Below are 27,527 nucleotides of genomic sequence, written 5' to 3'. Positions count from 1 at the left end.
CTCTGACAATTGCCTTTGTGTGTGTGTGTGTGTGTGTGTGTCAGTTGGGGGGGGGGGGGGGGGGGTCCTTAACAATCATATTATTTGTAAATTGGGTAACAATTTGTTTGAAATTGTATTAATAATCTTTAGTAAATATCTTTGTGGATTTTATTTTAATCTTTTTGTGACCCAGTCTCTCTCTTGTCAGATGCACAGCATGGGACCCTGGACTGTGTGATGTGAAAGCTAAATGTCTTCTCTTTCAGAAAATAAACACAGCAGGATTGTCCCAGGATAACACACACTTGCAGGCAGACAGACTCATAATATTTCCTCCTTCTGATGACAGCTGGGAGAGTTTTCCATAGTGATAACAGGAATGTTTTCACACCCTTTGGACACATTAGTATTCCCATCGTGCTAGCTTTCATTCTGATAATCTGTTTAGGGTTTGAGGTGCACACACAGTAGTTGAGTCTAGATAAAACAACCCCACCTGCCGACACACTCTGTGTCTCTGGAACTGTTTCTATTAAGCAGCACAATTTAATTTAATTTAATCCATCATGTAAGACTTTCTTTTCAATCACATGATCAAATATCAGGGACCATGATAACATATACACGCCTTACAAACTTGTTCAGCACCCATCCCCGGCAATAAAGGATGGCAGAGGATGACAACCGTCATTCTTATCACTGAACACATATCACAAGAAAAATGCAGCAAAACGTGATATTGCGATCAACTTGGGGGTAGGGTACAACTGGCCGGACACCTCTGCTGCTAAAATGCGCAAGTGGTGGCTTTGATTTATGAGCATGTTGCTGGAAACACACACCTTTAGAGTGGGGCGACTCTTTAATTGCCATACAGCCCATGTGATTATGTATTTGCAGAATAGATGATGAATTATGGGGAGAAGGTGCTGAATCAATATTGAATAGCAATTGTAGCATTGGTTAACTGCTATTTTTACCAAGCCATACTTTTAGCAAGCCACACTGTCATGCATGTAATGAACTGAGAATCCGCTAATTGCTAGGGGTGTAACGATTCATCGATACACATTGATTAATCGATATAATGCTCTACGATTTGTTGGCATCGATGCAAAATGTAAACATCGATCTATGTATATCGCCCGTTTTTGACCACGGACATTAGACGCGACTTTATTTTGAAATCCAGTTCATTGTTGCTTGCTTCCTCTTTCCGGGAGCAGTGCGCGGCGTGTTGTGTTGTGAGCAGAGCAGGCACGTGAAAGGGGAGTCGACAACTAGTACGCGGCTCCTGGGCTGGTGCTATGGCTAGTGTCCAAGAAGACGAGGAAATTCGCTCCCCTTTGGGCTTCAAGTCATTCGTTTGGAAGCACTTTGTAATTTGCTAAATAAAGAGTTTGCAGTACCTTGTTGATTTTGCGTATGAATTGTTATAAATCAGGATATTGTTTTATATCGATCGTAGAGCACTATATCGTGATGTATCGTGAATGAATCACAGCAGGCTTAAAGATATGGGCAAATATCGTATTGTGGTTCTTTGTATTGCAAAAACGCAGAACAACACACAAGCGCTTTATACTATACCTATATTGTATACCAAAAGCAGACTCACATATTCTTATAATAAGCGCGAGCTGTATCAGCAACACAGCGGCAGCCATTGATAATACTTGAAATAACACACAGTGGCCACTGTGGGATTTTCCTATCAGGTCATGGCTCTTAAGTTCCACAAAGCCATTGGTAACACACTGACAGTGAAAACCACATACGTGCGATACCCCTACATTCCCAGGGTTCATGCAGACGGCACATTAAGAAGCGACATCTCGCTCATCACACACCAAATAAGATAGCTGTTTGGATTGAATCCAACAGTGACAGATGCTTAGTGATCATATAAAGTGTTTTACTAACCAGAGGCAAATCAGAAAGATCTGAATGCCAAACTTGAACCCCTGGGGTGCAAACAGATGCTGAAGTGTTGCACAAGGCTCTGTCCTGGCAGGTGTAGAAAGGAGGGAGTTGGTGTAAAACATCTACACATATGAATTTTTCCTTTGCTAAGGGGGACAGAGGAACCCTGACTGCACTTTTTAGACGCGCGGATGTGTGTTCGTGCTTGTTGTTTTTCAGTGGAGTCAAAGCGCACTGCACTCACCACCAAGTTGGCTGTGCTGACATCTCGTTGACAGTAGATGACCCGTGATGACCCCAAAGCCATTCCTCGATGTGTCACAAGTCTGCACAAAAGAGCAGAGAGTTGGGTTTTTACGTCTCTATAAAGTTCCATGTGTATGGTATTCTTCCAACTAGAAAGTCAAATTATAGTGAGTATGCACAGATTTTTCTATCCACTTCAAAACAGTAAATTTGGGAGCTGACAGTTTTTTGTATACTTGGAAAATATTTTTAATGGCAGGTGGTCTCGCCAAAAAATGTTAAGACCCCTGCAAGGGTTTGACATTATTATGAGACAAGGGGTCAACATTTCTTCTTTTTTTTTTACCAGACATTTACATCTGGATCAGATAGATACACAACAGAGAACTTTTTTTGTTTGAAGTAGCCTATTTAGGTCATGAGCGAAGGTTTTGGGAAATGTGACTACTGTAATTTTGCCGACGTGTGTCCAAGCACTCGATTTATTAAATAATAAATAGTGTGAATGTCTATGTCTAAGTGTCAGATTTCATCCATCCATCCAACTATCCATTCTGTGAGCTGCTTCTCCTCACGAGGGTCGGAGGCATTCTGGAGCCTATCCCAGCAGGCCATGGTAAGGCCTACCATGCTTGTTTTTAGGAAGTAGGAGGGAATCGGTGCGCCCAGAGAAAACCCAAGCAGGGATGGGTAGAACATGCAAATTCTACACAGGAATCAAATGCTGAGGCAGACGTGCTAACCAGTGTTCCACGATGCCGCACGACAGATTTATATTTTGCCTATTTACCATGAAACCATTTAGAGTTAATGGTGCAACCTACTTGAAAAGCAGAGTGGTGTATATGGGTGGGCAAAGCCACTGTGGAGCTCAGAAGAAATTAGAAAATAAATCAGAACCATTGCACAAACATTAGCCACAGCCAATTGAGTCATTTGGAATGTCTTGAAGATGAAAGAAACCACTAAGTAGCAGACATTGGCTGTATCACAGCCTACACTTTGCAGACACTACACCAAAAGAGCAAAGTCCTCATTAGCAACCATTAGGAAGCACAGACTGGAATTTGCAGAAAATCCAATGGTAAGACTGACCAATTCACTGAACTTTTATGTCCTAATGGAAAATTAAACTTTACTTTATGGAAAGGCAACCTTTTGCTTCCATACATCCTCTATGCTCAGAGATTATCTGTGATGAATGGTGGAGGTGATGTCCATGCATGGGCTTGGCTTGCATGGACTCGTGTAGGAAAAGACTCACCTATTTTCAATGATGCCATTCGAAAAAATTGACTCAGAAGGCTACAGAAATGTTTTGCACACTAGTGATACAGTCGAATCGATACAGCCTTGCCAAAACAAAGTATTTTATTCACTTTTCGGAACGCCAGGAAAAGAAAACAATTCGAACGTTTGGTGATGTCACAGAGTCACAGGTTTGATGCAGTTATCACAAGTAAAGGCTTTATGATTAAATATTAAGGGCTTGAATTGTGTGACCAATGTAAATCCTCTGCGCCGTATGGTGATACTCTATGCCCCAATGTTGATCATTTTATAATAAAGCACAGACCAGTAGATCTGAATGACAGAGGGCTGTGCTGGTGTGGGAGTGGTCCAAGCCTAATTCAACCATGGCCAATCAAGGTGGTTTCTCTCATTTTCTTTTAAATTTGGTGCCTATCCATCCATCCATCCAATCGCAGGGCACACAGAGACGAACACCCATCCGCACTCTGCCTGTTTTTTGGGGGGTCAGCTCAATGGTATGAATATCATGGACTGCGAAATTGACAGCTGTGCGTTCTCAACTTTTAAATTAGGCTGCCACTGCGAGTGTTTTTACTGAAAAAAAAATCTAACGTGAGACGATCATAATGCATGTGATTTATTCAGAGATGAACAACTCAAATTGTTTGACTTAACTGATAGAATAAAGTGTTCAGGTGCAGGAGAACATTGAGATGCATGATTGCGGCTGATATCCTTGTGCAGCATGTCGACAAAGTAGGACCGCACTGTTGTAATGTGACCACAATGAGCTCACTTATAGGAGATCATCCAATATCTAATCACTCAGACTGGAGAAAGCTGAGCACAATGACACAGTGCAGCAAAGAGCTAGTCGTGGAACAAAATGCATGGTCTGAGCTTGAGGAGACACATTTCATTAACGTCACAGTATCTGATGAAGTCATACATTTGAAAATCTATTGTGCCTTAATTTGAAAAAGGCTCACTATACATAAGTGATCAATCTTGTCCCCTGTCAGACAGCCAGGGGGCAAAATGCGGACACTCACATGTACTGAACCATGTGTTTACACTCAAACACACAAACACATACTTCAACAAACACGACCATAGCATGGCAAATGCATTCTTAATTTTGCTGCATGTGACACACATACACACTAGCTGTACACATCTGGGAAGCAAGGACTATCAATCAGAGGGGCCACCTGTTACAATGATACGCAATGAGCGTGAAAGACCGAAATCCTGTTTGATGATGAGGGGGTAAATAATCACAGCCCAAAACAATCAGGTTACGAGAAAGACAGCAATATGCACTACAGTCAAAGGATCACTATGAGTCATACTATGTCATACTATACAATGCTAATTTCAACAGTGAAGTTACACCTCATTTCTTTCTAGACTTGAGGCTGCCACTTGAGTCGAACCAGTAAGACCCTCGCGCTGCCCCTTGTCGTCACGGTAACGCACAGCCGCTTGTGTTGAGCCCATTTGCAGACAAAACAGGATGATTTCAACTGGGCTGTGAAATGAGGATTCACATTCATATTTGTATCTGCTTTAAAGGAAGGAGAATCGTCTGGTCTTTTCACGGGCTGCACATCAGTCGCTCTAAGTGGCCGTTCTGCTAGCAGGAAGGACCTCCTCAAAAACAATCCGTCTTGGGACCAGCAATGACTTCTCATTATGATGTCCAAAAAAAAAAAGGGGCTACCGGTCTTCATTTGATATCATACAGTACATCATTATAATGACTCAGAGTATGATCCCAAGAGTGAAGAAAAAGCTCTTTGGCTAATGGTACTTAAACCACCATTTTCCACTAGCCTCACTTGAAATGTTTCCATTGTACACTTTAATGTTACAGCTTCTCAGCCTGAGTTGGGTGCGTGCCCAGAAGAAGAAGTTTTGCATTCATTACCACAGGAAAAAATACATTGTACCACTAGTGTCATGTTTTTGCCGCTGATTCAAAGAGCTATTACTGGAGCTTTGACTAAATTTCTGGCAAATCTTCAATTTAAACTTCAAATTCTGTTCTTCAAACAAAAAATCTGCATTACATCAAGCTCTGGCACGCCTGCTGTATATAAAGTCACGGATCTCAGCACTGTTCCCTTCAAACTACTCATCACTGCTATTGTTTTTCAAATGTGTACACAGGAGGAGTGCAGCGGTTGCTGGCAGTGTGAAATCCGAATGCCAAAAACCATGATCTTATTCTTCAACCATGGACCATAAACATTCGCTGGTGTTTTCGTTTCCGAAAGAAAAAGCGTCTTTTACCACACATTCCTCATCTTTGTCAGTTTATGGCCTTGATTAATAAAACATTTACTCGATGAAAAACATGTAGTAGCATAGATTAACTTTTAACACAAATGAACAATTAATTTCTATTGCAGCAATAGCTTAGGGAACTTTTTTATTTAGAGAAGTTGTTAATTGTTATTAAATTAAATTGTTATTAAATTATTAGTTATTGTTGTTAATGGTCCTTGATCATTGTTGTTGTAAACATCCCTATAAAATAGATGTCATGTACTTTATGTGTATGTATGTAGTCACTACTCCGCCGTTTTGTTTTTTATGCCAATCTCCTGTTAGTGAAAACAAACATATTTAATTTGGTTTTCAGTGTTGCGCGAGAAAAGATCATGGTCGACTCAAACTTTCTTAATAAAAAGTCCATGTGTGCAAAAAAATAAAGCAAATACAAACTAGTCAGTCTTATTTTTTTATAAGTCTATATTTGGTTGTTTAATTGTGTCAAACATTTTTATTGCTATTGTAATGTCTATAATTGTTCACAGAGGTTTTCATAAAAGATGGAAAATCCAACATTGGGTAAAAAAAGGATCATATGTCTGGTTTGCTTTACGGCACACATCAGAACTCATTTCATTGGAGAGTTGGACAGGACTCCAAATGTGTTGCTCTCATAAAATATAAAGACAAAGAGTGACTGGAAAAAGAGACAGCTATGTTATTAAATGTTTGGAATTATCCTGTTCATCTCATTTGAAAAGATGAGATAGGGAAGTAAAGGAAGCATGAGAGAACAGAATTTGGTCATTTCAAGTAAGCTACCCACACTATTCACAAAGGAATTGAAACTACGTTGCCAATACCTTTAGTTGTACTTTAGACTGCAAATATTTAGCCTTGAAATCAAAAGAATAAATAAGACAAGAGATCACCCTCATTTTAGTTTAAATTCATTATGTTGTTAAATAAACGTTAAATTGACACATTGCTACATTTCATTACTAAATAAATGGACATATATTTACCACGATCAAATACACACAAACGTACGAAAATTGGTACAGATGACCAGAGATTCCGACATTCCCAGGCAACGGTAATCTGTACCGTACCATTTCAAATGTGAAAGGTAACCATTCCTGTGCCTTGTGGCTAATATTTTCTTCAGTGGTTATAAAGATCAACAAAACATTTTCAATGTTCATTTATTAATTCATGTATTCTTTTTCAATCAATGCTAGTACTGTTGGGGAGTGATGTTGATATACAGCAGCTTCTACAATCGCAAAACCTGGGACACGACCCAGGTATCCATACATCAGTGTCAAACATTTGTTCCAGTCAGCTTTGATGCTGGAGGGAAACTAATTCAAAAAGTAAAAATTATATGCACACACAAAAAAAGTACACCAATTTCCTCTTTGCTCAAAAAAATGAATGTCAGTGTTCAAGAAAACTCTCTCAAGAAACACCAAGTATCCATCCCAAACCCTCTTTTCCGTTTTCTTTCTTCGATTAAAGATTAAGGATCTGGAGTCTTCCAAATAATATTAGCGCAGTCATAAAAACTGTCATTGCCATTACTTTCTTTGTGTGCCCAAAGTGATAAACTTTCTGCTAATAATTTACACAGGAACCACAACCTTCCAGAGCTATTAAATTATGAATTTATAGCTTCTCAAGGTTGTGGTTTCTGCTTTGTGTCTTGCCCAAAACATGATTTGGAGAGTTTTCTTTTTTTTTCCTGCAAAACTCCTAGCACTAATCCTATAGCCCTAAACAGTTTTACACACTTGATTAAAAATAACTGTAGACACACTAACAACCCCAACTGATTCAACAAACACAAACAACCACAACTGATATAAATAATAATTCTGTCACCCTTTACAGCATTTTGTTTTCTTGATGTGTGTGTGTGTGTTTGCATTTGCGTGTGCATGCGTGTCAGTGTGAACGACAAGCGTCAGCCATTTGTCTCAACTAACCGCGAGAGGAGCAGATGATACTTTCAAAACCAATGACTTATGGTTTTAACATACTGGTGTCACTATTTAATAGCAAACTTTTTGCTGAATTCTCAACTTTTCCCATACACTCGAATCATCTCATCAGCCCAAAGCGATGAGAGAAGAGCTTTGTTACTTCTTATTACCTCCCTGCGTTTTTGCACAATCAGCAGACCATTTATCAAAAAATGAAAGTATTTAAGTTGTGGGCTAGGACAAAAACCTATCCCTAGTCTTGCATTAATATAAAGCAGAGTGTAGGGTCTCAATGGGCGGTCTGGTCTGACTGCCATTTTGTTTTGTTAGGAAAAAAACAAACCTCAACCAGAACACTCAACCATGCGCACTCATCCAATTTGATTCAGGAAAATGAATTTAAGCAAATTGCAGCCAAGACGTAAAATGATGAGCTCGAAGTAAATGAAAAGCAGAACTGTATGGTTGCAGTGAGTTGGTGTCCTCACTGTTCTTTTTGGAGTTTTGTCTCCAGCTCTGACTCATTCTCCATTACATCCTTGGTCTGACATCAGATGGAGAACAAAATAAAAATCTCCTGATCAAATAAGCCAATTAGACAGAGGACATGTAGTCTCTTTGTCTTGGTGCTCGTCGGTTCATTAGACTTTAACCACATCTGTTGGAAAGATGTGTGAGGATAGTCGTTGATAGATGGCAGGAAAGCTGCCTTTCACAAACTCCACCAAAACTTGATGCAAAAGCATCATGCTGTTCAAATATCTAAAGTATTCATCCCTCTTTGAGTGTTGCTGAAAGTCCATTTGTCCTGGCTTTGACCCGAGCCCCCGCTGCCTGCTGTCTTTTTTGATCACCACTGCGGCAAATGTTACCACCCTTATAACCACTTGTTTTTTAATTGCTGACATTTTCAGTCTGACAGTTAGTCGATGTTTGGGAAGCACAGGTCGTCCTCGTTTTGCTTGCTGCTTCCAATGCTCACAGGGTTGCCTATTAATTTCATCATGGCCTTATGAAAGAGCATCATCCATCACTCCATGACAACATGTCTCTCCATAGCCTCTCTTCCATCATGTGGAAGGAATCAAACAGCTAAAAAAAAAAGAATTAAAAAAAAAAAAAGAATTAAAAAAAAAAAAAGAAAAATGCTCGTCACTTAACTTCCCAGCTCCTGTGAACCATCAACACAAAAGCACAACTCTGAAGCCTGTCATTCACTTTGCGCGAGGGTGTGTGTGTGCGCAAGTCTGTTTGCGCGTGCATACGCTCTCCTGTTGAGATCTTTTCAGAAAAAATACACAAAGCCAAGGGGCAACAAATACAGGGAGAGGGCTGAGGACACAGTAAACATATGCGCGTGTAGCTATTAGTGAACAAGACACACAAGGTCAGGATTCCCTGTCTGACGAGAATATCCCAAATAATGAGGAGCTAGTTCATGTTATGTGTTGTGCCTACTATAGAAGCCATACTGAGCCCAGTCTTTGTGTAATAAATGCCTTCGGGCCCTGTGGAACTATTCCTATCCTGCCTAATGAAATAAAGATGTCTTCCTGCAGTATCCAGCACTCTCTCCAAGTCGTGAATAATCTCTCTTTACGTTACTCATCTCAACCACAAGACTCCACTATTAAATTTAAATGATGCATGCAGTAAATCTCTGTGCGTGGCTGTAAATTAGTTCACTTGTACTGCTGCACTTTTTAGTTTGCACGTTCGCTTGGCATGATAGTGTGTGAGTGTGTATGTATGTATATGCTCATGGACATGTTCTGACCTGCACTGCAGATTGTGGCACGCGTGCTTGCGTGTGTGCATGCATGATGCAGTCTCACTAAGTTCCTGTTTGAAACAGACAGCAGTCTTCACTATGTGCCAAACTGGCACACTCCTTGGGATAATGACAGACTATAGTTTGCTCTGGATTGTTGATTAAGCATTATTGAGTAACACAAACAAGCTACTGTTCGGTCATGAGGGTGTATTTTAAGTCCTTTGGGTTCAAAATGACTGAGGTTTGTTCTTTGCAAAATATGTTGACAAGAAAATGCATCGCGTACAAGACTACTCCAAATGTGAATAACTGAAGTTAAATTCATCTAATCATTGGGTTGGTGTTATTGATTTATGTCAGCAGCAACAAGAGATTGTTTGAACTGCTTGTCTTTTTTCAACTACTTAAAATAAAAATTGGTTGCAACCAGAGATGGGGTTCTTATGACTTGAAACATTTTGAGTGCTTGTGACTTGAAAAAAAAGGAAAACAATTGAGATTTGACTTGTACTTGATGGTTTAGGAGTTGGGACTTGGCTAAGACTGGGAACGTCAATGTCATGGAGGATCAGCCTAGTCAAACTTGTGTCATGCATTGCCAACACGAAGCACCCCAGTTAGCCATGGCTGAATCACGATGAGGCCACTTTATGGTCGGCTCACATTCAAGATCTTTTCATAGCTCATATTTTATAAATGCAACAATGGAACTTGAAAATATGAATCAACTGAGTGAGACATTCTGCAAAAAGACAAATGTTGTAATCATGCTGTCAAGTTTTCTTTTAGAAAAAAAAACAAGCTGAAGCTGTCTGGTGTTTAAAACAACAGCACTGTCTTGAGAGGTGTTATTCAGTAAATGCAAAAAGCTTGCATATATTGGTCAACAATGTCATATGAACTACCTCATTGTTTCTCTTTATGACCAGCTACTAAAAGTAAGCCTGTGTTTAAAAAGCCACTTGATTTATCAAAAATATCTCCACATATATCAGGGAAGTGCGGAATCTGTCTGCCTGCGTGTAGATCAAATCTAAAGTCTGTTTTATACAACCAAAGCGTCAGGAGCGCTGAAAGGGAGGCCTACATTTGCTCTGTGTCAGAGCGCAACTGGCGAACTAAACTCCAAATTCAGTTTGACATGTACAGGCAACGCCTCTGTAATTTTAACAGAGTTAGCAATGGCAAGACATTGTTTTCTGAAATCATTCAACTCAGCAATATTTGCTGTCATTGATGAACTCCAAAATCAAATAAAGCTACAACTTTTTCAATGGATAAATGCTACAAATTTGCTCAGGACACAAATAAGCACAATGACAAACTTATACAACACCTGAAATCACCCAAGAATAACTCAATGACTATCAAAATACGATACAGGTGATCAAAGATACAGTTGAATCCCTCAACTTGCTGTCTTGACTTAATAACAATTGACGCTTTATATCGTCCTCCTCGGACTCTGTTCACCCTGCATGTTACCCTGGGGTCAGTTTCTTCAGAGCACCAATGTCAGTTGTCATTGTATATTCCTCAACGTCCCCAAATGACAGCAGTTCAATTTAGAATTGTGCCACTGTCTAAAACAAATTGAGTGAATGAATTTCCTTCAACCATCCTTTAACCAAAATAAATGGAAATGGGTCAAGTCACCAATGAAGTCAAGTGTAAATGCTTTCAAAGCCAGGTTGAAAACTATGCTATTACTTTTCCCAAAACTACAATGAAGGTCTTTCAAATGATTTTGAACAATGTTGTTGCAGTTTAGTCATTTTAGTGAGGTACTTTTAATTTCTCTACTTCTTTTGTTTCTAAATGCTTTTAAACGTACTTTAAATTATGTGCAATGCACATTGGGTTACCTTGTGTATGAAATGTGCTGTATAAATAAAGCTACCTTGCCGTGAAGAATTGGACTTGACGTTTGCTATAAACAGGAGGCGTCTGTAGAAAGGATATGGGAATGTTTGAATGTTTTATCTGTGCCATGGAACAGTAACTTGTCCCAACCTTGACATATATTTGTAAAACAAACACAAGTAGGAACAAACCGTAAAGCCATTTCGTTAATGTGTGTTTTAATTGCATTAATATGTGTTGTTGTTGTCTCGCTTTAAGTCAGCTGAAATAAGATCCAGCTCTCTCACTGACAGTGAGGATCAGCGGTATAGGTTGAATGGAAGCAGTTATTCCAGTTTGATCAAATATTCATTCAGTTTACAATTTGTCATCCACCTTACACAAACTGTGTTGAATAAATTGCTATTAGAAATTCTAAAATTGCATGTGTTCTATAAAAAATGGTCAGTTCTTAAACTATCAGGCTCTCAACCTTTTGAGTGTTTTTATCTTTGACCCCTGAGTAATTTGATATCATTCTCTTGTCTGGACAGACTTCATGACAACATTTAAGAATAGGCTTAAAACGTTCCTTTTTGATCAAGCTTATAATTAGAGCTGGCTCACACTTTCCTCAAATCATCCCTTCATTGCACTTGTGCTGCAGAAAGGTTCTTCTGAATCCTAAATCCCATCGTCAAACTTAGGAAAGAGATGCAAAAGCATTCTCTAAAAATCTCTGCAGTCAGCCCTAAAAGAATGTCTTTTTTTTTTTTTTTTTTTTTTTACATACCGTTTTCCCCCCAAGAAATTTTGATATGCAGCAATGTTTCTTCCAAGACTGCACACAACTTAATGAACAACTTAAGAAACTTAAATGTGTCCATGCGTGTCCATCAATATAGTTGCATTCCCTTTCCTTTACTGTCAAATATATAAAAAAAAAACATTAGCACTAGTCAGAGAGAAAGTCTTGACTACAACAAATAACTTATGCAGGCACGTGGAGAGTAAACCCTCAGGCTACAGCAGAGCAAAACATTCATAGCGGGAGTATGTGAGCCAAGCTGCCAGCTCGACTGGACAGCAGCAGCATTATGAGTCGCCGGGATAAATAACCCAGCCTAATGCAATACAGCACGACGTCGCCAGGACTTGTCAAATGGGCCTCAGATAGCCTGGCCCACAACGCCCAACATCTCAACTAGTACACAGGAAATCTAGATAAATACATAAATAAATATGAGTGTTGTCGTTGGCAGGCATGTGTTGTTTGAGAATAACTTTGTATATTTGGACTGCTACTTGAAGCTCACAGCCCTGCAGGATGCTCAGTGTCTATGTAGGCCTTTCATTGAGCATCATGGCAAACCTCTATGAAAATGAATCCAGGGTCAAATGACAAGGTAGTCAATTGAAATCGACCAAACTTGGTGCATTTACCATTATATGTGAAAAGAGAGGTCTTTATTCTGCCATCTATATTAAGCATCATTATTGTTAATAATAATCAGACTGGCTAAATTTACCAGTGCCTCTTTAGCATAGCAGGCGCTTTGATTTATGACCATACAGTATGTCTGGCTCATATTGTACCAACATTTGGTAATAATACTTTTTAAATTTTTCAACCTCACAGTCATGAGTAACAAAAAGTGGCTCAAAGAAACATTCAAATAACAAAAAGAATGCATGCTCTCCATTGCTCCAGCTTTAAACTCCCCTCATTGGCTCCAGGTTAAGTACAGAATCCATTTTAATTTTTACTTGTTTTAAATATTTCAATGGTGCTGCTCTGGCCTATCATACAAATTTAATCTTCCAATATATCTCTCATTACAGACTTTTACCGTCCTCATTCTGTTGTTTGTTTATTATTTGTCTGTTTAAATATACATTTTAAATGTATTGTCATCTTGCTTTCCATATTAAAGCACATTGAGCTTATGCTTGGCTTATGAAATGAGCCGCAGAAATAAAATTGGCATTGACATCTCCCTAGGGCATGTTGTAAATTTGACCGCAAATGTTACGTAGATATATTTAACGCCGCTTTTGTCATGTTTTATGTGCCTCCCAACGGCAGAAGACTGCCTTAACTCCTCTCCCCATCTACATCCAACTCATATATCAGAGTGGCTGTCGGTGACTGCTGGTCAACACGACCTAGGTACCCTCAATACTTTCCTGTTCATAGAAAAAGTCACATAGGCTTACGGTGCATGCACCAATGCCATCAGGGAAGATAACGAAAAAAACAAAAAAGTAAAAAATGGTTTACTAAAATGTTTCAATGGATGTTTGGAAAGTAGACAAAGAGGTCATTCCTCACTGAATAGAAACAGACTGTTTTTGCTGACTCGTGACACACTGCTGGTCCTGAATAACTCATTTCAAATTGTGGCTGGAAAGACAACATTTCAGCCAACTATATTTACCAAAGCTATATTCAAGTTTACTCTTTGCAACAGATGAAAGTCATTCTCTTTAGAGAAATACAAGCTGCATTTTGTCTTTTTGCTGAACAAATGCCACATTTGAAAATTCAACATGGTTTATTTATGCGCAAACCCCCAAAACTCCGCCAATTAAACAATATAAGTACATATAGAACCATTTCATATCCCTAAATGTGATGTGAATAATATAAGGATTTAGGGGCAACTTTGTTACATTCTCATTTTTCTCTCTGGTGAAAACAGGCCGTCTCGCACAATGGGTAGATTAATGGTGAACACATGTTTCGAGAAGGATGCTGTCTTCCAGTGGCTGCAATTTAGGATTAGTGGAAAGACTTGGATGGAAAGATTCTGCCTCTCACTTCAACTTCATGTCCCAAAGCCTCTGCTCATTTTTGTCTCCTCATCCATTCCCCTCAAATCACCAGTTGAATTTTTGGCCTCACACTATCCCTGACAAGGTCAGTGAGCTTTTTCCCAGTGGAGAAAGATAAACAAGACAGATGCGCACAAGGTGAGGCAGAGGGGAGATGAGAAGAGATGAGCCTGACTGCTGGGGAACAAAGCTCTGTGGCAGCATTAGAGCACTGGCAGTCAAGCACTTTGCTACTCCAACAGTAACAGTGACAAGCTATATCTCACACACATGTTCTTTTTCTGACCTTGAACCACACTGCGTTGCAAAGACACCGGCATCAACTGTCAAGGGGGACTCACACGTGCACACTATATCATGATAATCCCTCGCAATCCAGGCTACTGTCATGGAGGTATGAAAGCCTGCCAAGGACATGTGAGAACTGACACCAAACCAGAACAAATAAACCACACCATAAGTTTTTCCCCCAGTGCAGGAACTGTGAGAAAGGGAGAGTGAAGATAGATGAGAGAAAAATGGAGTGATTGGAGGGGGGGGGCTACAGAGGTTTTACGGGGGGAGAAAAGTCCACGGCACGCGGCCCAAAGTGTGCCTTGCATGCAACTGCTTCCCACCCACAGACCGAGTCTCCAATGTGCTATGCTGGCTTGGCCATGATGAAGAAAGTTGCGGCTGACACATAAAGTGTAGCACGCGGGAGAGGAGATAAATAGGAAACAGATCAAAATCATAACATATCATTACACCACAACAGTGAGAGTAAGAGCAGCATTAACAATTCACAAAAAAACTTAAAAGAAATTGAGCACAATAGGGAATTCGGTGACGAGGTCCCCTCATAAAAGTCTACGTGCTGTTTTTAAGACTTGTCGCCAGAGTCATTGTTTTTCATGAAACAAACTAGTTGATCCTTGTTTCCACAAAATTGGTCACACATTGACATTCTGGAAGCCGTTGCTAAGGTAACACTGACATAAAACGTGCCAACGTCTGGAAATCTAAATCAGGACATAGAAATTTTGTACATGAGTGAAACAGGTGTCATGGAGGTCTTATGATTTTGCCTTCCCTAAGGACTTCCCTAATAATATATCTGATATCTGCAGACTAGAGTCAATGAGTGGAGCCCAAACTTCAACATAAACATGGTGAGGCTGCATTTAGCTATTTGTACGGCTCACAAATGAAATTATCTGCCAACGTAAGTGAAGTTAGCCCCAATGTATGTTTTGTTTTTGCACAATACTTTTTTTTCTTTGCTCCTGAATGATGTTAGGTGCTTGTAGGTGTTGTGTCTTTGCTTGTTTGAAGCTCACTGAGTTCCTTTGTGTATGAAATGTGTCAATAAAGATGCCTTGCCGTTTTAATTATGGTTACTGTGAACGTTACCCTTTCCAAGTAATATTAAGACATCTCACCCAATTTGCCTTCTGGGTTGCATTATTCCTTCTACATTACTGCCATCGGCTGTAGAGCTAACCGGTATGTGCCATTGCTAGTTAACTTATTTGAGTTCTTGAGAGCTGTATTTCACCAAGGTCAACATTTTCAAAGGTTTCCAATATTGTCTGTTACAGAAACAGTCGTAGTATTATATTCTGAATATTGTGTCAAAGATTTTGGACAGTGGGGCTTTCTGTATAATTAAAAGTTATTTTCCCATGACTGCCAATTACATTATAATAGTTTGAAATTTTCTGTTTCATTTGTTTGGCTGTTTGGTAACATTGTTTCTTTTATTTAGGTGTTGGACTGCCAAAACCGCCCTTCACACACATGGTTTCACTTGGGTAAAAAATTGCAAATGGTTTGAGTATGAGAGAAGACACACAATAGGGTGAAAAGAGCTTTGTCATCGCTTTGTTATAACAAATCAAGCATTGACAAACTTGTCTAAAAAATATCACGTTTTAAGCAAATGACTGAAAGTTGTCTGATGAATACATGGAGATCCAATCCCGATGCAATGCATTGATGTTATTGTAAGCTTTATGGAAATATGTAACTTGAATCTTTACAGGCTGAGGGGCACATTGTGTTGATTATGTGTTGCGCCAACTCATGATATGACCCCACAATTGCATTCACACAGGTGTCCTCAGTAGGATGCTGAGATTCCGTTAGGGATGTGCAATTAAATGAAATTTCATTTCAATTTTGGCTTCCCTTGAACTCGAAAACATTACAATCAAAGGAAAAAGCTGTAGGAACATACGCAGACAGGTAAAATAAATCAAAGACACATTCTTGAGATACATGAGATACATGTAACAGAGCTCAAACCCAACTTTCTTCTATTCTTATCTTGATATTTGTACTCTCTGCATGCAGAAAAAATGCCTTCAAGTGGCCAATCAGCCCATATTTGTTTGTATTTACTATGTTTTATTACTGATATTTTAGTATATTATTATTTTACTTTCTCATTATTAACCTAACTAACCATTCATCTTCTATAGCTTTTCGTGCTCTCAGTCATGGGTGAGCTGGATCTTACAGTAGCTGACTTTGCAAAGACGTCGATGTATAACCTGGGCTGGTCAGTAATCAATTCGTGGACACATTTTGGCAAGCAGCTGTTAAGACCTTGGGGCAAATGAGGGTCTTCAATTAACCTAACATGCATGTTTTGGAATGCAGGAGGAAACCAAAGTATCCGCAAAATTCTATGCAGTCAGGGAGAGAACTCCACAAAGAACTGTCCAAGTTGAAATTTGAGCCCAGAACCTTTGACTGTGAGGTAGACGTCCTAACCATGCGCTACTGTGCTGGCAGAAACATGTCTAAGCAATGAATAACAACATGTGATCAGGGTGGGCAGATGAAGGACAGTAGAGCTTTACAATGCATCACATTCACACACACACATACACTAATGGGAAGCTGCTACCATGTAGGATGCTGCCAAGTCCACAATGGAGTAAATTGAGGTTCAGTGTCTTGCTCAAGGACACTTCAACATGGTCAACCCCACAAACAGAGTTGAAAGGCAAACACCCTACGACTGAGCCACGCTGCCCAAGATGTACAATACTAACATAGTCCAAATAAAATACTAATTTTAAATTACATTTTAAAAGTCTATTAAATACTACAATTACCGGTACTTCACTTTTGAGGGGCTGGGTAATTAACTACTAAGAACAAAAGTTGGAATGTGTGTCTTGGCTGGCTGACTGTTGTTAGAAATCAGGGGAGAAAATGTTGGAATCGCTCAATTGCAGCTCCATTCCTACTGCTTTTGGGTGCTATAACCTTTTATGTTGTGTTTGACTTTAATTTCATCGGTTTTACTAGAGCACATTAAGGATTTCATCATCATTTCATTTCACCTTAGGTGTATCACTCAACAATTTACAGTGCTCCTGCCAAAACCGTTCAATAACACTAAACGGAAAACACAGTTAGTAAGTGTCACTGACAGAAAGAAACAGATTGATTCATTGCTCGGCTGTAGCCTTAGTGTTTAGTAATATGGCCCAAAAGTAAAATCACTGTATTTTTTTGCCTGAGTGTCGATAAATAAGATTTCTCAATGTGTAAAAAGGAATGATGAAAAACATACTGTCAATGAAACAATGAAATTTGTCAATCACATCATGACAAGAAGTAATAATCCACCGCATGGCCGCAGAGAGTTACCTCGCCTATGCATGTGTCAGCAGCACACATGCCAGTGGGGCAGTCTGTGAGGGCTATATTGGGTAGAGGTACTCCTGAAAATGCTGTTTTTTTTAGAAAAAAACAAATGGGTCCTTCTTTTTCCTCTGCCACTAATGCACGGCCCTCTCACGCAGAAATGGAAATGTTAAGTGACTGCTGTTTAAACAAAGGCAGAGGCTAGCTCAACATCAAAACACACACCTTCAATTATTGCATCACTGTGGAAAATGCATGAAGCACTTCCAAAGGTGTAGATCTGTAATCTATCAATATCTCAGACCCTAAAGTTACCAGCTCAGGTCACATCAAGAAATGGCCATGATGCAACAAATCTAAGAAAGATTCCACTTCAATACTTCAAATGGACATTTAGTATTTTCATTTTAAATCCCATACCTAAAAATGGTGGTTAATGTATATCAATTGTATCATTTCCATTTTTGTGAGAAATATTGTTAAAAATCCAATTATGTGTCAGACATAAAACAGAAACAAAACCCTTTGAGAAATGAAAAGGGTCCATAAAGATAAAAGTACAAGACAATCGGATGAGGTCCTACAATATTATTAGCAATGGATGGTTTAATTTGGGGCGGCACGGTGTGGCACTGGTTAGTACGTCTGCCTCACAGTTCGGAGGGTGCGGGTTAGATTCCACCTCCAGCCCTCCCTGTGTGGAGTTTGCATGTTCTCCCCGTGCCTGCAAATCAGTTTCTTCTTCTGTCATGTCAAGGACTATCAGTGCGCCCCTTGCGCATTGCATTTAAAGGGAAGGTGAGGAGCCTCTTCTATTGGTGTCGGATGAAGTCGGCTGTGTGCACATCCACAATGGTGCAAAACACTTTTTTTTTTTTTTTAGATTTAGGGCTAATCCGGCTGCTTTCGCGTGTCTAAAATACCAAGACAAGGTCGAACCTGCCACTGCGCTGATTTAGACCGCACCTTTTCCTAAAATTGCTCTGGGCATAAAAATAGAAACCACAGTGTTCAAGCTATCATCATGTGTGATATCACAAAAGCAAAATTCACTCTTGTGTTCTGCGTTAATTTTGCTTTTCTGACGGGTTTTTTTTGTCAAGAGAACTATAGCAGTACGTAAGAAAGAGTCACTATTCTATTGCTAAACGCATACAGACTAACGAAAAGCAGAATTACTTGTCCTACTTTTAGCAATTACCAATTACCAATAGTGAAGTGAAGAGGTGACCGATTTATATATATATTTTTTTACATACCACCATTTGTCAAAACAACCAATTAATAATTAACCTTTGTATAACTACATATCCATCCACATTTTGAGTCAGACTTACATAAATTGAGGAAAGATTCATGTCAAAGAGGAAACGCCATAATCTCCTGCATAGCAAATAAACCATGAAAAAGTCAAAGCAAAATTCTCCGGCATCTGCTTTTTTAAAAGAGCCACGAGGGAGTTTCCGCTTTCTCTTGGTTACATAAACAACAAAGCTTTAAGGTCCAAATGCCTTTAACAGTAGAGCTACTGCCTGGCCACTATGAGAGAGTGCTTCCGCCCTTGATTGCTAAATTGCCCCAATGGGCTACACAAGCCAGTGAAAGGCAGACTGTGCTATACAAAATACTCTCGCAAATGTGGGCCATTGATTTGTCAATGTGCTTACACAAATACTCTAATTCCTTCATGTTATAATTGGGCAAAAATGAATATGCATCAATGAAAAACTACATTTTCTGATTAAATAAAACTACAAATCGCAAAAATCGTACCATAGCCATTATGACAGTCAGTTCTGGCTATCAAGGGTAATTACAGCTTTAAAAGAAGGCAATTAATTGTTATATAAAGTACACATGGAGTAATTTAAACGCATATACAGCCATGTTACTTTGAACACACAGCCTCAGAAAAGACCACCGCTTGTTAAATGTATATTTCTCGAACAACTTACCTTCAATATTTAACAGGTCCAAGAGTTTTCTCAAAAGTAAAAAAAGCTTTTATTAGGGAAACATGAGTAAAGTAAGCGTTTTCCCTAAATACGCGCCAGATTATTAAGAATTTATTATTGTGTGTGTGTGTGTTTGGGTAGAATGCTTCACCTGAGCTGCTTTGATCCCATTAAAAGACAGACAAACTCTGTCTTTTTCCATAAAAAAAGACCAAGGATCCAAAAGCATTCCCACATTAGGGCTTAAAACACCATCCAAATCCCAGCAAACCCTTGCTGGACTTTCTTTAAGTTCACTTTCTTAACTCCTGATGGCTAATTGCTCTGGCAGGGCTCTGGAGGAACTGCTGAGTGGCCTCAAGCCCAGTTTCCACTCCATTCAAATTTCCACACCTCCTTTTTTATTTCTCATGCTCTTTTTGCAACCGTCATTTTTCATATCCCCTCGTCTGACTTGGTGGAACGTTCCTCAACTCCCTCTCACCTGCTCTCTTTCCTCTATATCTCTACAAGTTTTTACGTCTGTATCTGTCTGCTTCTATGTGCTATTCTGTCTGTGTTTTTTTTTTTTTTTTATAGGCCTCCTTTCAAATTCCTTCCATCAACCTGTCCTAAAGTAGCCTCCGGGGTTTCCTGCTGGAAGGGATTCACCAACAGGGGGATATCAAGAAGTTAGAGTGGATACCAAACCAAACTCAGCAAGTTTTCTCATTGATTTATACAACGCACTAGTAGTTCTTCTGAGTCATGGGATGATTTACAGAACAGAGGGTCCAACAGCCCATTTGAGCGGCACTGCATGCATTCAGGCTGCCAAAAAGAGACTTCCAGAGCAGAACCGTGATAAAGAACTCTAGGGATCAATGAGCAACCTCCAGGGTTAATTCACATCTCTAATTGATTCCACCTCGTATTACTCAGGCGAATGTGTTTGCCGGCCACATTGAAAGCAGATCACCGACTGCTCACCTCTAGTTGTGTACGAGTTGAGACCAATAAAACCATCCATTCACACAAGTTGCCACATCCTGCATAGGGAAAACAAACATCTTGTGTGTAATTAAAGCTCAGAAAAGCCATTAAAACTCTGCATCCGATTCACACAGTGTGGTAGGTGGAGAGAAGTGGAACTATGGATTAAAATTAAAACCATACCGTAGGGGCAAGCAGACAGACTGTGTTTGCATGCGTGTCAGTCTATGTCTGCTTCCTGTTAGGTGCGATTCAATATTTAATACCAAAGCACAAACAACTTTCTTGAAAAGGGACTTGAAACATACCGCTGCGTCTTTTGGTCTTTGGCAAGTCAGTTGAGTCGAAGGTCAAAACTGGAACTGGAAGAAAGAAAAGAGAGAATATGTTATGCAGCTGTTGCAGGACTCTGCCAATACACTGGGTCATCTTCAGGACATGTACAGAGATCTACCGTGCCCATTCGCTCCACTGTAAAATTGGAGATTTATTTTTTTTACCTCTCAGATGAAAAAGAACAAAGCACATATGTAATATGAAGTACTAAGCTAATCATTTTGCTTATGCGAAATCCAAAGTTGAGATCATTGAAAAACAAACAAATGAGCAAATCAAATATATTAAGAGATTTGTCAGAACAACCGAAAGAGCAAGCATTAGTCTTTGACTTTGCAAGCCAATGAAGCGGAACGTTTTTAATTAAAAGCTGCTGCACAAGCACAAAGCAGATTCTAGAAACGGCCACAGACAATGATGTGACCTTAAGTCATCTTAAAAATCTTAGATCACATGCTGCGTCGTTCAAAGGTTGGAGGAACGCTGAGAAAGACTTTGATGAGGGCTTGAAGATAGGGAGAGATGACAAGATAAATGGACAGATTTAAGCTTGGACTACAAAGGTCGTCGTGCAATAAATCCTATTGAAAAGAATAAGTTATTGATTTAACATTGAGCAATCCCAACAGGACTGACAAGAAACATTCATTCTGACAGGTATCACGACCATCTTGGCTGAAATGCCATTCACAATCAAATACAGATAATTGCCTAAAACCATTTAGCTCATTCACTGTTAAAATTGATCTATGACATTTATATGGCAGTAAATGAGTAAATAGGTGCTAAAGAGGTGCTTTTAAAAAAAAAAAAAAAAAAAACTATGAGCAAAAAAGTTTCCTGGTTTTGTCCTCGTCCAAAATGCTTTAAGTAGCTTAAGTGAAAGTCCTTCCGATGCTTGGATAGCATTTCACAGACAGGTTAGTCAGGTATTATTTTGCTTCACATTGTTATTTAAACAAGTTTAAAAAAAACTTAGATCAACGCTCAACATTTATAGGACAATTTATGGAATGCTGTGAGAGCCCATAGATACCGTATGTGACTAAAGCACAACATTTTTTCAGTATTCAGTATCTGCCACTTCCTGCATCCAAATTTTGCGGGGAAACCTTAGGTTCAAACAGCCACACACATTCCGTTTCAAATCAAACTGCATCAAGTGCTTAGTATTAGGGCACGTGTCTAAACTTCAACTCTGGGGCATCATCACTCACTCACATACTGTACAAAGTGCAAATGCATTAAAACATCCAAACACCCAGCCAAGCAGCAGACAGAGCCTGTGCGTTACCCTTTAGACTTGGAATGACTTGAGAGTTAGGGATGAGAATATGTGTGAAAGATTGCATCTCCTCCAAAACCACTGTGCATAGTCTTGGAACAATGAGCGCATGAAATACGCAATTTGAAAGCATTCCAGTCTTTTACTGGATCATGACAGTTCTGTTACAGAAATAAACTCAAGAGGTTGGCACGCACATCCCCTTTTCGCTCCCCGCATTCTGTTTGGAGCCATTTTAGCTCATTACCCCTTTGAGAATGGACACAACTCTCTGTTTGCCAAAGAACGCATGGTGTCATGAACCTGTGTTTCCCAGTGCTTCACAAATATTATAAATCAGATCTAATAAAGGGTGGAAAACCTGTTTCCAGGGGTAAGCAAGAACTGGGGCTTAGACTACTTGGCTACACCGCTGCTGTTAGTCTTCCTCTCCAGTGTCGGAGATTCCCTGCCAAGATGGACGAGTGTGCGGCTCCTGGTTTCAAATTTTTATTACAACCACACGTAGCCAGTCTTTTCCCTGCTTCGTTTCATAACTTCTACCCGGACACTAGAGTTTCCATTGACTCCACGATAAACCAGCATAAACCAGTCATACGCCAGCTGCATGCTGATAAGCACCACATTGCTGCATTTTGCATCAGCACGTGAAATGCAAAAAGAAAATGGAAAAAAAAGAAAGCATTACTAACGTGAACTCCAGTCAAGGGTTTGGCATACGATGATAACAAAATGTACGTGCTGGAAACCCGATGGGTAAAGACAAATACACCACATGTTAATGTGTTTTCAGCTTCTTTTTTTTTTTTTTTTTTATAAACTCAAAGACAAATAGCTGTTTACTTGTTAAGACAAAAAGGGTGACAAGGCACCTCCTGATCCCTTGCTGAATACCACATGACATTCATTTAACTGTGGAGGCTGGAAGTTTGATCTAGCCTGTGTATCCTGGCTCTGTTAGGTGGAAAGTATGGAAATGAACATGCTACAACAATTGACATCTGACAGGCTTTGATGTTTGATGAAGCACAGAACCGGACAACTATTGGATTAATATAAACGCAACGTGTCAAGTGAAACCTTGTGTCACTGAATAGAACTTAGTAATTGCAGTCTGTATATGTTGCGCTGCGGTTGGGTTTCCAGAAGAAAAACAAAGGAATATGTTCATTGACTGTGGACTGTTGTGCTAATAGTGCAGATTGAGCATGCGAGACGGAGTTGATTACAATGCCATGTTGAAGCCGTGATGGACACTGATTTATTAGTAGGAATCCAGTTTCATACAACCAATCTCCACATGTTTTCCTCAAGATAGTATGCAGTCAGACGCCAAAACAGTAAAGACTTGCTCCCACCTTCTCCTTACTCTCAGATGAAGAGTGAAAGGAAAACATTTCGGCAAAATTTACTCCAGTCTCCAGCATTTTGATGAAGATCCTTAAACTGCTTGCTAAATGTTAAACCACAAGCCAAGGTTTTCTCACATAGCCACAAAATACATTCAAACATACAGAATGGAAACGGGCAAAGCAATATAAACAGTATGTGGCTATATGACATCATATGAAAATAGTAATGAGAATAATAATAACACTATATTGTGTGATTTTTCATTACATCTTAGCCTAGAAAGTGACCGTATCCCAAAATGTATGATTGAAGACACATTGTATCCCATTTGCATATTGCTTAGGTGTTTAACAGTTGTTATCCAAGGACTGTTCTGTCAGAGTAAATAGTGGAAAATCATTTTTGTTATAGGACAGGGTGTGCTTGGCTATTAGATGCAGGAATGTACAGTACGCTATTCCAGAGGGAAGTACAAGTATTTGGTATTGCGGTAAGACTGGCTTAAGATCCAGTGTTAAAGAACGTGCCTTGTGTCAAAAACAATGCTTTTCAGTTTCAGTGCATTGTGTGAGGTTAGGCTTTGTGGTTGGCTAAATTTACAGTGCATTGTGAACTGTCAAATGTTTAAAAGTGGAAGTGCTGCGAGGTACTGTACAGATCTGAAAACTTGTCACGCCAATCAATCATCTTAAACCAGTGTGAGGGGACGAGAATGTGAGAAAATGGGAAGTTTTACAGAAACAAAATCTCTGTTTATACTGTACACTGTATCGCCACACAAAACAAACAAATTCACTTCATTATTCAAGTCAATTCCGGCAAAGTAAATTTACTAAAGAATGCCCACTCTTAACAAGAGAATTGTCTTTGATTTGATCTAAACCAGAGGTCTCAAACTCAATTTACCTGGGGCCCACTCGAGGTAGAGTTTGGGGTGAGGCTGTGGCGCATTGTTTTTTTTTAAGCTCGAATAAAAACCTTTTCACCCCTGTTATCGAAATTAAACCACAACTTTAAGATTGTTCTGAACATGACTTATTCCTAGAGATCTGGCAACGCTTCCTCTTGCATAACGGAGCCACATTTGTCGTGAGGAAGGAAGCAGTTGAGACCCTCAGTAGGGCTTGAAGATGCTCATCAGTAAGTCTGGACCTGTACTTGGACTTATTGAAGTTTAAGGCAGAAAAGAGATTGTCACACAAGTACTACGTGCTCCCAAAAAGACACATTCGTCCTGCGGGCTATGGGTTTGAGACCCCTGATCGAAACCATTCCATTACACCCTAAGCCATAACTCTGGCTTTATACGTTTCAGGTCATTGGAAGTGGAAGATGAATCAGCTGCCTTCTGCAACCTCCATCAGGTTTTCTTACAGGATTGGCCAGCATCCACTTCCCTGTTGAAGAAAAGCATCCCCACGGCATGAAGTTGCCACCTCCACATTTCTTAGTGAGGATGGTGTTCTGAAGGTGATGAGCAGTGTTAGTTTTACTGCACACACCATTTAGGCCCCAAGCACTTTATTCCACTTTTGCACTGCCTCCTAAAATTCGCATTTGCAATCTATGGCCAATTAAGGATAAAGCTGTTGACGCAACCATTTACTGTATAAAGAGCATTGTATATTTACCCACTCAATCCATAATGTATTAAGCATATGGTTAGTTTTTATCTTAAATATTAAACTTTGGATTTGCTTCTTCCTGTATTGTGTCATTGTCACTGTAATGAAAGACAAGTTAAGTGTTGGCTGGACAATCTGGGTAATTAAAAAAACAACACTCAAAAAAGCATGTGGCGTGAAAATGACTGCAGTTGTTACAAATGGGTGTTTATCTGGCCCAGCTCCAGTTGGCAGTGATACAAACACATCAAAACAGGCTAACTTTCATCCTTTCACATACGCTGCCTGCACACTAGGAACCTAAAACACGGAAAACAGATACAGCTGCAAAGGCTAATTCATACATTCGCAGATTACATACGAGCTCTTTAAAGTGTGACATAATTTGCCCGTCGTTTGAATTCTCTGGACTGAACATTGCAATGTGCGTGTCACAATCCAGCCCAATGTCCCAGGCTGTCAGTAAAATAAATTCTAAATGTGCGTCTAATATACCTGCTTTTCCCACAGGAGACAGCAGGAAAAACACACAAATGGACATCCAAGCTCATGTTGATTCTCCAGTGCAAACACCCAATAAACCTGTCTGAAACTTAAAATGTATGTGTGTGTGTGCGTGCATGCGTACCTGCGTGCGTGCAACGGGAATACATACAGTATACACATTCACACATGCTTCTGGATCACCAGCAATCGGGAAAGGGGTTTAGTGGGGACGACTAGCAAAACAACATTTTCCAGCTATACTAATTGGCATACTTTCACTTGGGCAGGACTGCTATGATAACATCCACCTCTATTCCCAAAGGGGACCTTGATCCTGCAGGCGTTTACTGGGTCAGGGAACCTCGGTGTGGATGAAAGCATAATAGAAGGCCTCCATTATGGATATGAAGGGGGATGGTCTCATCCTCTTGGGCAGTACACATGGTATTTCAATACGTTTGCCATAAATAGATCATCTAGGGCTGTCGGAATGCTTTCACACTATGAGAGACCTGGACCTGTGGGGAAGTATGAACCGTTCTGGGACTAAATGGGGGCCTGTCTCTGGGGGATGGTCACAGATGTAGGGGATTGATGGTGTGGTGATGAGAGACTGAGATGTCAGGGAACAAACCCCTATTCAAAGTGAGACCTGTAAGAGATACCTAGTGGTGAACTCTCTGGCCCATCATCACCTCTACTCTTCACCCTGGACCAAGGAAGTGGAATTAGAGGTGGGTCGATAAGAGAAAGTGCAACAGCTGCCCGATAGGATGGACAATGCCGTTCTGATGTTTGCGCAAACTGCCTTGCTAAAATACATTATTTTCAACTTAAATATGTGGTGACTTTTATCTGTACATAATACCAGACATTGGGTGCTCCTGTTGTGGTGTTTTACGGTCATTATATGTTGGGTAAAAACTGTTGCTGGGCCTCCCAGCTATTTCTGAGAGCAGAGACAATGAAATTTCAGACTGATAAATATCCCTCAGGTATGTAAAAGGAGACGGCAGGTATTATTAAAATATGAAATCAAGTGGACACATGCACATATTCTACATTTGTCTACCGAACTAATGACATATTGTCGATAATGTTCAAATAAACAGGTTCAGGTTTCACACTATACGTTCTTATTCTGTTGTATGAACGGCAACAAGTTAAGTGTACCTTCCGCCATCTAGTGGAAGAGCATTTAATAGTCTTGCCCGTCACTATTACTGTACATATTGACGTTTCTGCCACAAGGAAATCTATCGCGGCACACTAATAAATGACTGGCTAAAAGTACTTGTGGCAAATATGTAAGTAGTAAGTCAGGAAATAAATAAATAAAATAAATTAAATAAAATGAATGAATGAATGAATGGAGAAACGGGAATAGAGCCTCTCTGGAATCAGAGAAACTCATTCATGTTGAAATAACTGTTTTCCTGTCCAAACTGACACTGTTCTGTTTCCATGGTGTGACTTTGGTTTCGTTTACAGTAATTTGGACTTTGGGTGGCACAGGAATGTGGTGAGGTACAGAAGCTTGTGGCGCACTTAAGATGATTTAGTTGGCCAAATTATGGGGTGGATTTCAGACACTTATCACTTTGCACGTAGAGTGAATGGGATGAAGCAAGACATTATTTTAAATGGCTCCAATTTACTGCTCCCTTTAAATGAAATATTTTGCTCTGCAATAAGGGTGTAACGAGTCATTCATCTGTAAATGATGACTATTACTGAAGTGGCCACTTTGCGAAA

At 39.7% G+C, this 27,527-nt stretch overlaps 1 protein-coding gene across 7 annotated transcripts in view; it reads right to left on the bottom strand.

Moving 5' to 3' along the window:
• The window catches only part of LOC133156418 (zinc finger protein 469), a 153,864-nt gene that overhangs the window by 102,477 nt on the left and 23,860 nt on the right, over positions 1 to 27,527 (bottom strand). For 4 of the 7 annotated variants that reach the window (XR_009714863.1, XM_061282098.1, XM_061282099.1 and 1 more), the window contains exons 3-4: positions 20,996 to 21,049; positions 2,150 to 2,231 (exon numbers count right to left, since the gene is read on the bottom strand). The gene's annotated coding sequence lies outside the window, so the exon portion shown is untranslated. Of the gene's footprint in view, positions 1 to 1,905; positions 1,990 to 2,149; positions 2,232 to 20,995; positions 21,050 to 27,527 lie in introns of all 7 variants that reach the window. The other 3 variants (XM_061282102.1, XM_061282100.1, XM_061282103.1) reach the window with 2 other exon arrangements.

This window comes from Syngnathus typhle, linkage group LG7, assembly GCF_033458585.1.
Source record: "Syngnathus typhle isolate RoL2023-S1 ecotype Sweden linkage group LG7, RoL_Styp_1.0, whole genome shotgun sequence".
Lineage (NCBI taxonomy): Eukaryota > Metazoa > Chordata > Actinopteri > Syngnathiformes > Syngnathidae > Syngnathus > Syngnathus typhle.
This window is presented reverse-complemented; position numbering and strand designations above follow the sequence as displayed.